Source organism: Anas acuta, chromosome 6, assembly GCF_963932015.1.
Source record: "Anas acuta chromosome 6, bAnaAcu1.1, whole genome shotgun sequence".
Classification (NCBI taxonomy): domain Eukaryota; kingdom Metazoa; phylum Chordata; class Aves; order Anseriformes; family Anatidae; genus Anas; species Anas acuta.
This window is the reverse complement of record NC_088984.1, coordinates 34,978,054-34,992,987: the sequence shown is the minus strand read 5'-3', so window position 1 is coordinate 34,992,987 and position 14,934 is coordinate 34,978,054. Positions and strand designations below refer to the sequence as shown.

The following is a 14,934-nucleotide window of genomic DNA, read 5'->3' as shown; positions in this document are numbered from 1 at the left end:
AAGAGGATAGCCAGCTTCTTTTTTGAAGCTTCTTTATTTACTGGCATCTCTTCATTTCAACTACAGATGTTTTCCTGACTATTTTTCAAAGAAACTCTTCTTTCTGCAGCCCCTCTGTTTTGAATGGTAGGCTGAAGTGGAATTGTCAGTGGTCAGCAGACAGCAGCAGGAGGAAGACCTCTGCTTGCTCATAATCCATCTGTAAATCAGCCCTATTCATTACAGTTGCGGCTTGGGAGTGTGGAGAATGGGACTGAAAACTATACAGATGCAGAGTTAAAACACAACATTGTGCAATCTGGTTTCAGTTCTTAAAGAAGCAAAGTCCCAAAAACCCGAGATGATAAGATCGTTAGGATGATAAGATTCCTGAAGAGATTTTTTTTAATTTCTTTTTCTTAGGATTTATCCTACTTAATCAGTCATTATAATGCACTGTTATCTTGGCCAACCTTGCTACCTGAAAAAAAATAAATAAATAAAAATACAGATCTTTAAAATGGGGCATAGAAAACAATGAATGGCTGCATACCCCAAAAAATGTTCAGTAGCAGAAGCGTTCTGACCGTGCTGGTAGAGTGCATAAATCATTAGCAAGAGGCTGTCGGGCTATCAATCAGTCTATATATGACTGGATCACTTGAAGTTGTCCTTAGATAAAGGCAGAGAATAAATATTGAGAGATAAAGGATACAGCCAGTGCTTTCCATCTAATGCAACTTGGGAAAGTGATCTCAGACTTACAGTAAATATTTTAATGAAGCAAAGCAATGGGCTCTCACTGTGCTAAGAAGAGCAGACATGATGAGTAAGAGAAAGCAAATGCAACAAATCAGCAAGATGTCGAAATAACCTTTGGGATGGAGAAAGAATGTGACAGAGAACAAGTTAATTTGAGTGAAGATATCTGGTGCATTTTCATTCTTGGCAGTGGGCAGCTCAAGCTAAAAGCATCCTTGACTCAACAGTAACTGATCAGCAACAAGCCTCTGTCTGGGGCATACCAGTAGCACAGCCTGGCCAAAGCACATGTCCCACCTGAGGCAGAGCACAAGGCTCACAGCTTCTGGGGATTCGAGCTAGCAAATCCAACACCACTGCATGGTGAGTGTCCCAGCTCAGCTCAGAAACTGAACACAGTTTCACAGTTGAATTCACACAGTGCTGTGCCCAAGCTCTGCTGTTTGGCTGCCTGAGGACTAAGCTGTACTTTGTCTTCCTGCACTTCATCTGCTGCATTCTCACTGAAGCTGTATTCTAAGCCTATGAAGACCTCTGAAAACCCTCATGGCAAACATGCAAGGCTTTTAGGGACCCGGACAGGTCTCTATTGTTTTTGCTACAGAAGTGACAGATGTGAGCGTACCCGTTACAGTGAGCATCTCCACTACACAGGAGCCTGGCAGTGCCTGGGTAGCACTGTCCAGTCTGAAAGCCCTCATAGTTGTGTAGCAGTTTCAGTAGTTCTGAAAGCAGAACTTGCACATTAATTGTGTTCACTTTTTTTTTTTTTTTTTTTTCCTTCAGAAAACATTTCTTACCTATTTTCAAATATTCTCTAGAATTGCTAACACAGCTGTGCAACCGGGGATGTCAGTGTCCACATCCCCTGTAGACCATTAAAAGAAAGATACCATTAAGTTCAAAGCAAGGCCCTACTTGCAGCACAAGGAGTTACTCTGCGTGTACTGAGGGCTTCTCATGCTGGTATGGATGGTTGGATCGTCTTAGTTATTTAATGAGATAAAGATGAGTTGGAACTGAAAGTATCTGGAGGGATTTCTGGTTTCCAGGAAGTGTCAGCTCTATTCACTCTTTAAAATTAAAAAAAGAAAAATTGTACTCATGATCCCTGTTAGGATCTGCCTTACTCAAGATGTGCCAGTATTTTTTTTTAATAGCACTCCACCTCTTTAGCTTGAATTAATTGAGTCTCCACAGTGGTGCTTCACACTCACTTTTCACTTTAGCTAGTCTACGCACTGTTTGAATGTTGGAAAGAAGACAGGTGTAGTGCCTGGGTCTGGGATACATTCCAAAATGTAGGAGCTACGAGTGCATGCAGCCAGTGCAGCTGCTAAGCATCATCAGGAGACCTCTCTTCACTGGAAATGCAGAGGCACATGATGGCTGCCCATGCACCTGGGTGTAATCCATCCAGATCGTAATCCATCCACACCTTATGGGTGTGGTGGGCACAAGCCACCTTCCCTGGGACTCGGGCATCTTATAGCTGCCACCTTCGTGGCAACGCTGTGAAGATGCTGCCTACACTCTGTGACCATCCCCAACTGGTTTGTTGTTGTTAACAAAGGATGCACTGCACATTCCTCTTAATAAATGAACAGCATATTACAGCCAAAAAGTACAGGTCCTAGTGTCTCTGTTTCACATTAATTAAATACGATTAATTGTTAAATGCAAGTCCTCCATACAGTAAAGACTGAGCAATATGAAGGCATGCCTGTCATTTGTCTCTAACACTAGAACTGACTATATTTCTTGTTTGAGTTAAAGCAGTGATTCTTGAGAACCAGACTCCCACTTTAGTAGAGTAGAAATAGCATATTCTTGATTCTTTTCTTGGTACTGAGCTATGCATAAAATGTTCCTTAAGGTAAATGGTGGTTGAACTAGCAGGGATGGACTAATCACATTTCTATTTTTTACAGCTCTGTTGGTTTGCTAGCTATCTAGAAGTTACATTGATCAGATTGTATGAGATGTGCAACAAGTGCTTAAAGAATTTATTTCTGTGATCAGATTTGTTGTTACTGGCTCGGGATAAAGTTGAAAACAATTATAGGAAACATTCACTAGTCTACCACTCAAACAATACCAGAAAGTCCTTCAGAATAAGATTTCTTTCTTAATTTATACATATCATACCTTCTTTTCTCATATGCTTCTTTCAATGAAGAAAGTATCTATGAATTAAAAATGCATTAATAGCTTGTTTTTAAATACACAAAATAGATTTTTAGTTATACTTCACTGATTTATGTCAAGACATTTACAGTTTAATAAACAAATACAAAACAAACCAACCACAAGTTAAAAGTACACATAATCAGAACTCCATGTAATCAAAGATAATGCTGCAGTGTTTTAAATATGCTTGTGCAGACCTGACATAGCTGAATGATGTTGTCACCAGTTGCATGTTCACCACATTGCTTTTTGTATTTTTATTTTGTTAGCCTGATAGTTTTTCCCTTGGGAAACTTTGTTTTATTATACTAATCAGTGGCTAGTTGCCTTTGTCAAATAGAGATATGTGGAGCGAAGTTCTCGTGTTCCTCTTTTTGCAGGGAGGGAAACAACCAAGCAGACAAAAGTATGAAGTATGTTTTCATTTTTTTCTGCTCCATTTTCTGCTAGTTTAATTTTGTTTATATGTATGCATAAGGCAAGAGATAAGAGAATTACAGGCCCAGACCTTGCAGCTCTTGACTACGGCAGTTGTTGGAAAATACATTTCAAAATAGAGCAAAGAGTTGCAAGATAACTTGATCCTTCAAAAGAAATTTTATAATGAGGAAATAAATGAAGGACTGACTAGGGGAAAAAAGTTATACTTTATTTCTATGATAATAGAAATGATTGTTATTAATATTATGTTAATTATGACATTTATTAATATTATGATCTTTCCGTGCATCACTCCAAAAGCTCTATACCAGGGATGACAAAAAAATATGTGCCACATCATTTGAGGTATGTTCAGAGCTAGTAATCAATTCAACTAAAAAAGAAGTGCTCCTTGACTTTACTTTTAAAGAGTGCTGGGAAATGAACCATTCAGCCATGGACCACTTTCCTGAATTAAATTACTTTAAAATGTGTATCTTCAGATTATTTTTTTTCTAAATTCAAAAGGGGAAGTGATTTATGTAATATCCAGATGTTTTCATGTAATTAACCGAGGCAGTACTCACTAAAAGGTTCTTGCAAGGATTTCTTGTGGGCATGAAAACCTACCTGATTGTCCTTTGATGGAGGCAGCCTGGTTAATACGCAGAAAGAGACATTTTCAGTGAAGCTCAGAAACAAGGAAGGCAGCAGATGTCCATACCTGAAATTTATTTTACCATTTATATTACATTTAAAATTGTGACTGATTAATTTGGTAATTAATTTTCTGTTTTTATTTTTAAGCATGTACTACTCTTAAAATAAGGTGCTGGCAGAACATAGGAAAAGCCTGCTTTACTCTTATTGCTTGCTTTTTACTCATTAATATTTTAATTATTTTTAAACATTTTATTATCTCTTAAAAAGCTGGACTAAGGACCCCCTCTCAAACTTTTCTTTTATCACTCATTTACTTATATTAGATCTCACACTGCTCAAGATTGTACATACTCTGCAATCTCGATTACCAGCATCTCAGCATATACCTCCAGTGGCCCTACAGCAACACCTTCACATAACCTCCTGTAGGTTTTGTTGGATCTATTTCTGTCTAGTCTATAGGTCCATGAAACAGCAATCTTGCCTTTAATTGGAGGTTCACTTTTCTACCAGTCAAAGCAAACAACTCCCAGGCTGCTAAATCTTAAGTAGTTGGGTCTCTCATGAGTAATCCACTCACTTGCTAAAAGGAATTCAGACTGAAAAGTACTTTTTTTTCCTTGTTTGCTTAAGTGTCTTTGTTAACTGGAAACTCCTCTGCTATATACAGCCTGTGAAGGTACTAAACTACATTCATGGTCTTGTATCAAAAACAAAATTAGGAAAATAAAAAATCTCTATCTTGTCTATTTATAGCCTCTTGAATGGTTTTGATTGATTATGCCTTGGCTGCATGACTACATTCATTCTCTTTTTACCAAGAACTGCATGATAACTGGGGAATTTATTCCCTGTGTACCTATATGACTTACCACGTAATCATATAGGTACACAGGGGAAGGATTCATGTATTGTAGTATTTATATTCAAATTATTTTTTTCTTATTCAAAATATGGATGCATCTCAACATATTAGGCCCAGCTAAGCATTTTTTTTTGCCAGCTCTCTGTTTTCTATTAAGCTTGCCAGAATGAAGACAATTAAATAAATGAAAACAGTCAAACTAAAACACAATAAATGTTTCTTTTCCTGTGTGGAGGACTATCACACTGTCAGAAGCTCTGATCAGCACAAAGCAAGAGGTGCTTGTCCTAGCCAGAAAGGTCCTCGGGGTTTGGACACGCATGCAGGGATGTGAAGGCCAAAGGGGACCTTATCTGATGAACTGTTCTTACTGTCCAAGAACTATTATTTATCTCGCAAAATGGTGAAATAAATAAAATTGTCCATAAAAGGTAAAACTGAAGACTATCATTAACAGATAACAGAACAGAAGGAGAAGAAATTAAGTAGGCCATGTGCCATGAGCTCTCTTTTGGTACCAGAAGTGTTCCAAACCGTTGAACAAAGTGGTTAAGAAAAATTCATAGGATACCTTTATTTTTTTCTGTAGATATAACTGATCTCTGAGATTAATCTCTGGTCTCTGAGATCTCTGCTCATTTCAGGAGGAAACTATAGATTGGAGAGCCCAAAAGTCTACTGCTAGGGAGCTCAGTGAAATATTTTTTTTACTGTGTTAGCAGAATAAATGATGGAACAACTATTCCCTTATCTGTCAAAAGTTCACAGGGGAAAAATAGACCTCATAAGCCAGAGCAAACAGACTGAAATTGTTAATTCCTTAATGTGTACATAGTTCACAAAATTAACACTAGTGTAGAGCTGTAAACAAACAGTAGATCTGGCACTGTTAGCTATTGTATCTTATTGTCTCACTCTTATTAGCAAAGAATTATATTTTAATTAAATTCACATTCATTAGCAACTGGATGATGTCTGCAGGTCCTAAAATTGCAATGAAAGTTTATTTAGAGAGGAAGCTGTGTGAATGATCTAACCAACAGCACAGAAAAATAACCTTTTAGCCCCTCAAATGCTCTGGAAACATGCAGTTATGTTCCACACTGATTGCAGCATTACAGATTACAGCGTGATACAGATAACACCATCACAGACTTACAGCAGGGAGCAGAATGAAGCAATCCACTCTTTCTAGGCAAGCAAACAGCAAAAAGTGCTCGGTGAAACGGCCAGCAGCGGCTGCGATGGGTGCTCCCACAGCGTGTGGCCGTATCCCTTGGAACCAGCCCTTGGAACTCACTGGCAGGAGCTGCCACGTGTTTCATCTCTAGCACTGCTGAGAGCATGCTGTGCGGGGCAGTAGGCAGCGCATTACATGACAAAAAATCCTAAACAGATCAGCAACTAGCACAACCCACAGTATCCATCATGTCTAATTAGTGCAGATGAACAGAAAAGACTCCCACCCCAAGCACCTGTCTACCATCTGCCCATAGCTCCTGTCCTTGTGTCCAGTGAACCATTTAGGCATTGCTCCCAGCACAGAAATGTTTGCCAGGAGCTTTTACACCCACCTGCATGAGGCTTTGTTGACTGATTTAAACCAAGAAGCTCAGGATGATGAAACTGGCCTTCCAGGAGAATATCTCACCTTGGGTACACAGCAAGAGGCTCTCAGCTTCAGGACAAATTCAGTCATACAATGAAGCAACAGATTACTGGTCTGCTGTCATCTTCTTGGCCACTGGATCCCTGGTATAAAGCACAGCTGTTATGAAAGAATCAAGCATCATGCAGAATTTTGCTGTCCTATACAAGTCCCTGAGCAAAACATTGCCCACGTGAATATTGGATTACCTTTCCAGTGAGTAGCCTTCTCTTGTAAGATGTAGAAGAGCTCAGATTAATCACCGCTTTACTAAAGAGGCTCCGAAATGGGATTCACAACAGTTTAATGCTGTTAAATGTTGCTGGCAGCAAATCAGTACCCAATGGCCATAACTGAAAAGTAGCATACAGAACAAACTCAGGGGCAGTGCTAGGATCAGCCCACCCCATGGGACCTCAAAGACAGGAGAGATGACACAAAGCTAAATTTGCCTTTTAAAGAATTGATTCAAGCAGAAAAACATGCATGTTTCATAGATGAAATTGTACTATCTAACCACTAAAAAGGGGATTTCCAAACACAGAGAACTTAAATGTGCCATCAGACTGGAGGGCACTGCTGCAATCCTGAAAATTCAGGTGCCCAATTAAGTGACAAGGTGAATAAACCCAAGTCATCTCCATGGGGAGCAGGAGCAGACATCTACCATTAGCTGGTCCATGCTCCATTTCTTATGCTGGTCAAAGCCGACAACTGCTTGGAGCTTCCAATGTGCACCTTGACAGAAATGAGGTTTTATATATTTTTTATTTATTTATTTATTTTAATCCACAAAGTGGTCTCTCTCTGTCACATGCAACAGAGTTAGAAGTAGCATAAACGAAATTTCCTATAAATATGCCAGCTATTGTTCTTTTCCTGTATTATTATTCATTTGGGTTGGTACAAATTATCAAGGGAAGTAGATGACTTTATTACACATTATTTATTACATATTCAGCATTCAGCACTATGCTTACTGATGCAGTTAGCTAAGCCCATGTTCACCAATTCCAGGAAAGAAAACTCCCTCGGGTCAGCTTGTAATTCTGGCTATAAAAACATTGCCTTTCCAGATTCCCTTCTTTCCTAAAAGCTTTGGACTAGAGATAAGCCATGGAAGATTTCCTGAAAGCTGGGTCATTGCAGGCCACAGATGGGTCCACACAGAGATCCATCTTTCATGGCAAGTAGATATCTCTTTCTCTTTTAAAGTTGTTTGGATTTTGCTGCTCATCTATGACCAGTCAGTCACAGATTGGAACCCTCCTATTCAGAATGGTAGGAAAAGATGACCTGTGCTCTCACTGTGGTGCTTGAGCAGGTCCCACAAGTGCCCTCAGCAAACCCATTAGCATTTGCTGTGTCTCATTCTCCTTAATCTCTTCTCTGAGTGGAAAAGCATGTGTGGGGTGGCCCGTAAATGCATTTGTATGCATCACTGTTTTGCGATGTGATTTAATCACAAGTAATGCACAGGATTAATGAAACATTAATTTTCATGACCAAAAGCAAACAAATCGTGATATCCTACTCTACCACATGACAGGAGCAATGACTGGGTTATCCATTTTATATCTTTACAGTTTGTCATTCACATTTCTTTGTTTGCCCTTTTAACAAAACAACAAGCATGTCATGAACATGTGGATTTTTTCACCACCAGAAGATGCAGATTTTTTCATCACTGGTGAAATCCCAGATACATAAGTGAAGTTGGCTAAAGAAGATCCTGATTTAGAGGCTATAGCAAGGAGCCAAAACTCCTCTCAGCTCTAGGGCAGGATTTAAACAAAAGAAGGATCTAATTAGCTCATACTGCACCAAACAACTTAGAGTCTGTAAACAACAATAATTATGTCCCAGGTGGCAGGGTAAGTAAAAGAATAAAGCTGAATTATTCAGCTGAATTGTTGTAAAATACAGTTAAAATAGCGCACTTTATATATATCAAATTTCATGCATTTCCTTAAAATATCAATTAAGTAAAGGATAAAAATGAGCACAGATGGAAAGAAAAAAAAAAAAAAAAAAAAGATGTGATTCTCTGTGCTTCAGGATTTTCTCTTAAAAGGGACCTGTACATAACCTCAGCTTCCAACAGAATTGTTTTCTACAAGGCTGTCTGCAGCAAGTTGTGGCCCTTAACATCACGTTAGTGGTAGCTGCAATGTATGCAGGACTCTGGCAATGAAGAACAGTTTCTGCCTATCAGGAGATGTTACCTTTGGTGCCAGCAACCTCAGTTAGCATAAACTTGTCTTTCCCATCGCCAGGTCTGGCCTCCCACGCACAGAGGAGAAATATGGGGTTTATTGGTTGAAATGCTTGCCCATTTTCCATAGGAGCTGACCCTCTTCCACAAGGCTGGAATGTTGAGGGAGGAACTCCATCAAGAGAAACTTCTTGGATGTTTATGCATATCTACTCATAACAAGGCTCACTTGCCAGAAAAGTGTTTTATATTTACTTCATTTGCCAGTTTTCTATAAAACCCCAAAAGAGCTGGAATTAAATGATCTGCACTCGGTACAAGCTGTTAATTTATTCAAGCACTGTTGGATATTGAAGCAGAAAATCATAGCTTCGTTTGATAATGAAGTCTTTCACAAAATAGACACCATATTTTTACTGAGCTGTGGTTGATAGAAATAATTACTATTTTGAATGTATTCTACCTCATTAAAATACTGCTTCCTTTTATCAACCTTTTTGCTTTTATCAGTCCTAGAGGTAGCCAGGAAAATCTTTTCCTCAAAGACCTCATGTAGTTTAATAAGTTAATTGAAATGTAATTAAAGCTACAGGCTGAGGGTGGTGAAACTGCTGTATTTGGCACAAGGATCTAATTCGCAGTTCCTTCTTGGTCATGTATTTCTGGCTTAGAAAAGAGAAATGGACGTTTTAAAATCCTTTACTCACATGAGTAGCATGCATGCAAGTGAATAGTCCTTTTGCTTATGCTGGTCTTCAATGGAAAATCCTCAGAACTCAGAGGATGTGTTTCCAAACTAACCCCTCAGCCAAAAATATTTGCCTCGATCCTCCAAAAGATGTTGATGTGATTTGTGCCAGTAATACAGATTTAGACTAAGTGGGAGACAAAACTATAAGTGGCAACAGTTCCCAACATGGAATACTATAAATGAAGGCAATAAATGCTAACATATTTTACAAATAGGAACATATATGTTTAAAAACATTTCTCTTCCATTAACAGAGAAAGGAAATAAACTAAGCTGAAGAACTAGTTTGGCTTATAAAATGAGAAAAACAAAACATAGGAAAGGAAATCAGCTTTCAAACAAAACATAATTAAAGAATAAGACACCAAGCCAGGCTGTCAGCAAAGCCCTGAAGAGCTGAAAAAGCTTTCTGAATTACAGACTGGTAGTGATAGACGTGTCTTTCAAAACACGTACACCAGGTCTATAAACTTGCAAATCTGTGTATGCTCTAGAGATGACCACATCAGCTAAGGTTAAATAAAAGCATTCAAAACATATGTCCCATGAGTACTTGCCAGAAAGAACTGTAGTTGAGGAGAAAATAGAAAAAATATATAACACAAACAGACTGACTGAGAAACAAAATGAAAGATGCTTATCACAAATTCTTGATTTTTTTTTTTTCCCTGAAAAATCTATAGGACTATAAATTATAAACACACAATTTCTAATACTCTTATCTGGCTATTTTTGGTAAACAATAGACTAAACATCTACTGAAATGATTGAATATATTTGTGGTTAGCTTTCTTTGTGCACATTAGAAATTGTCTAGAGAATTTCTGGATCTGCAACTGTGTCCAGAAGAGTGCCAATATGCTGTTTAAACTTTCCACCAGCAAACAGCAGCATACAAGCAACCTGCAGTACAAATAATCACTTTACTCGAATAGTGTGAATTTGAAAATATTTTCTTTCCTTTGTTTTTGCCAAATGAGAGCTTCAAAGCTGCCTGATCCTCATTTGAGCAATTAACAATTTAAAAAGACGGAACCAGGTAGCATTTAGCTTTGTGAGTTGAAAATGCATGCTTTGTTTATTGAACCGAAAAAAAATGAGATAGGTACTGACTTACCAACAACTATGGCACATTACTATTGCTTTACTCCTCAAGTCTCTTCTCTGAACCCAGGACAAAGGCAAACCTCTCCCCACCTGCTGGGACCCACAGACCACAGCAACAAGGCTCACTGCCCATTCACATCCGGATCAGAATCGAGTAGGTTGGGAAGTCCCCCGGAGGCCGTACAGTCCCGTCAGGTGCTCAAGGCATGGCTGACTTCAGGGCTAGGTCAGATTCCTCAGGGCCTTGTCTAACGCAGCACCAAACACCTTGAAGGATGGATGGAGCAGGCTCTCTGGGCTACCTGGTACAGTGCTGAACCACTTCATCTCTGACATTCTATGCAGCAACATTTCTCTAGCTGTCACTAGAAGTCTGTCTCACCCTTTGGCTTTGCATGTCTGGGAAGAGTCTGGCTCTGCCCTCCCTGCAATGTGCGCCCCCCAGGGAGCTGAAAGCAGCAATTAGCTGCCCTCTGCTTTCTGCTGTCCATGCTGAACGTGCCCAATGCCCCGAGCCGCTCCATACATGACTGGGTCCAATCCAAACCATCTTGGTGGACCTCTGCTGGACTCCCCAGTGACTGTCGTGAAACCTCTTGGCCTGGGATATCTGAAACAGGACACACTGCTCCAGATGTGGCTCCACAAGTGCCACATAGACAGGAATAATCACTTCCATCAACCTGCTGGCTATCCCTGTACTCCAAATTTTGCATGCTTATTTTAGGGTCTCTTGACTGTCTGGGAGTCCAGCTTCTTCTCTTTCAGGCTTTCTTTCAGAAAGACACTTCCAGTGCTTTGAAAAAGAAGATGCTCTCTCTCTGCATCCTGCCTTTGGACTCCTGTGGATTTTCTTCTTCCTCCAGCCTCACCTTTAGCCTGTCCTTTCTGGAGCCACTCCTCAGCTACACTGGTTTTTAGCTTTCATCTATCTGACAGGGTCCCAGTTCCATCACATACTGCGTATTGGTGCTGTGTCACCCCGAAAAGATAACTTGTGCTTATTTTATGGCCACAAGACACATCTTGGTGCTAAAGAATGGAAGATCTTAGTTCAAAATCCAGACATATTTTAGGGGTTTCCTGTATAAAAACAGAGTTTGTCAAAGCTACTGCAAAAAATGTTGTGACATCACTAATATTGCCATGGAAAAGACTTCTCCAAGTTCTGTTTAATACTTTCAGACAGTCACTGAGTCATACTTATCCAGTCACTGAGTCATACTTATCCTGGTGGCAAACCAGAGAAGTCTCTTAGTGTGATATATCTGCTTTCCTGTCAGTAAGGAGGACCTCAGGAAAGATTAACATATAATACATACTATGCTTATAGATGGTGACGTTGCTTCAGAAAAGTCTTGCAACAGAAACAAATGAAATGTATTCATATACTTCAGCCTTCAACGGGCTTATTGTACACAAAGTTTATCTCAGCTGTGCAGTAGCTGCTGAGAAATGCAAACTTTTTATTACGCATCCTTAGCATTGATACTGAGAGCCCCACAAAGATCTTCCCTTCTCCACCAGAAAAACAGATTTTATTAGTTAACACATGCTGCTTCTAAATGTATAAGCAGAGCTGCACAAGTTAATTATGGCTTTCTTGGTACCATTAATGTAGCAGAAGCACTACCTATATATTTACCTCTGAGCTACAGACAGAAAGCCTAGCCCTGGTGAACCTTCACGTTGTCATGCATGCAGAAGAAATGTTAATCAAGGCTTTGTACATCTTTCCTTCACCAGCTTTCATGGTTATTCTGACATAAAGCTGGCATGGTAATGTGCTGCTGATGGTATCTTGAGCCACTGGTGTTCTGGGTTACTTACACACCAGGCATGCTTATTTATAACTGTGCTGTCGGGGCAAACTTGTGCAGACAATTCAGCTGCCCTTCTCCATAAACTTTGATATATTAAAGCTATTTTTGGCTGTCAGCTATACCTGAAAGCCATGATCTAACTTGTAAACTGTGAATAATCTCTTCCATTCTACCTGCTTTGATACTGTGCCAAAACATAGATTACTCCCTCCCGCTCCCCCTTCTATTTTACTAGTCTTCATTCACAGACATAAATGTGTTATCATGTGGGTCCATGCGAATTACACACTTGAAGTAGAAGCTGCATTTCATACTGAGGTATTTCAGAACTGCTTCCTTTGTTTAGCTTTTTTTTTTTTTTTTTTTTAAATTATTATTTTATTTTTCTAAAAGCAGCCCTCAAGCAAGAGGGACCCAGGCAATTTTCTTTTTTGGTATTTAAGCCCCAAGAGGTGACATGACTCACGCCCACTGCTCTCCAGCAGATGATTTCCATCAGAGGTCGGCAGGAACCGTGTTTAGGAAGGGTCCCAAACAGATGCTCTGCACAGACTGTTTCTGCTGGCCTGTCACGTCTTTGCCTGGAAGGGTGCTCGGGGCTACACTAGTCTGAAATGAAAAAAGGGGCAGAGAGAAGTGAGTTGGCAGAATATATCAAAGCCCAAGAAAACTACTTCTTAAATTAAACAGTGTCAGATCTTGCACGTATCGTAGGTTGGCTTGGAAGAATCATCTGGCTGCTTGTTAGAATCAAAACTCCAGAGATATGAAGCCTGTCATGAAAAAAATGGAGAATAACGAAACATTTCTTCATTGCATTAGTCAGACTAAGAGTGCCTGTACTGCAAATTTTACTGTCTTTAATGCCAGGTTTGGTTTTGGCTCAGTTCGAAACAATCTCCACTGATTACATATTTGTGGGGTGATTATATACATATCAAAATGTTTTTTTAAATGTTTTTTTTATTTGACCTTTGCTATAAAATGAAAATATAAAAGTCAGAACTGTACCTCAAGCTGCACGTTTTGGAACAAGAACAGCAGTAAGGCAGAAGTCACTGCAAGCTGAGGTTGCTCCTAGAAAAGCGCCATTTCTATTATTATTTAAAAAAAAATATTATACTTTTGGCATTGTTTGAACTTGCAACATTAACAAAAGAAGCATTTTGTAACAGTTTTAAGATGAGAGTAGGATGCTTCAGTAATAGAATAAAGAAATGTAATAATGAAAATACATATAATGTGAATTTGCATTTCTCCAATGTACTTAACGTTACACTATAGTCTGAGCTCGCTAATTAAGTTTCAATAGCAATTACTCACTAAAAATATGCTACAGAACATAAACACCTATTGAAAATAATAGTCAATAAGAAATTAGCTTTTATACTTGCATCTGCTAGTCTTCAATTTTTCCCCTACTTTAAATAGTTTGCAACTTGAAATGTGAATCCTTCTTTCTATTTTTTTATTGATTTCCTTTACTAGATTATGTTTTTATGTAATAATTGATTGTTTCTACTTTAACTATCAGAAAGCAAAAAAAAAAAAAGAAAATAATAAAAAAAATAAATAATTGTGATATCTAAATACAAGGCCATGAAGTCAAAAGAAAAAAGTGTCATTAGTGTTGAATGATCAGCTCCATTTTTGCAGACATTTGACAGACTTATATTTCATTGATCGTGAGCAAGATGACCTATAAAATTTGTTATATGTAAGTTTGTTTTTTTGTTTCAGAAAGTCGAGAACTAATTTAAGCCTGACTGATTTCAAGGCAGTTACGTGCTGCATTTGAGTTTGACTGCACTTCTCCCATCTGCCTCAAACAAATGAGAAACTTTCTCATGTCTAATGACCTTACATAAGGCCAGTCTGCAGTTAGCGGCTCTCTGCATGACACCACCATCATAATTCAGTTTATTTGACAAATCTGGTTTGGACAAGCCCTGCTGACCTCGCCCTTTTTATGTAAAGCAACCACTTTCTTCTCAGAGCTAAAGGGGGAAGATAGGCCAGGACAGTCCAGACAACCTCTGTGCTATCGGGCATGCAATTAATTATGCTTCATCCTTTATCTCCTATGTGATACATTCATTAGGATGAAACACACATTGCTTAATGAGACGTTTGACTTTATTATGGTTTCCTAACTGTTCAGAGAAATTTATATTTGTAAGTTTAAAGCACAGCCAAACTGACAGTGATAGACAGCTTGGCTTTAGCCACTTTTTTCCAAGATTTAGTCCAACAGCATCGTATTGAATCCAGCTGCAAATTTCAGATCTTACAGATGGTCACCACAATTCTCCGAGACTAGAAAGCCAAGATGTTGGTGCCAGCTTATGTAATGACCCTTAAGCAAAGTACTGACAACAAAATCCATGTGTCTTCTCTGCATTTTTTTTTTTTTTTAGATTAAGCATGGTTGCAAAGGGGACCTTGACCGTGTGACGTTCACCAAGGGGTCAGCACTACCAGAGATGAACGTGAGGATATATGGTTTGGTCC

At 38.9% G+C, this 14,934-nt stretch overlaps 1 long non-coding RNA gene across 1 annotated transcript; it reads right to left on the bottom strand.

Annotated features, from left to right (window-relative positions):
• Positions 1-421: 421 nt before the first annotated feature.
• On the bottom strand, positions 422-13,233 carry LOC137858555 (uncharacterized). Its single transcript, XR_011097826.1, has 5 exons — positions 12,890-13,233; positions 6,737-6,880; positions 6,531-6,631; positions 3,982-4,075; positions 422-460 (listed from the first exon to the last, which is right to left on the bottom strand). It is a non-coding gene; the product is annotated as an uncharacterized lncRNA (long non-coding RNA).
• Between the last annotated feature and the right edge of the window lie 1,701 nt (positions 13,234-14,934).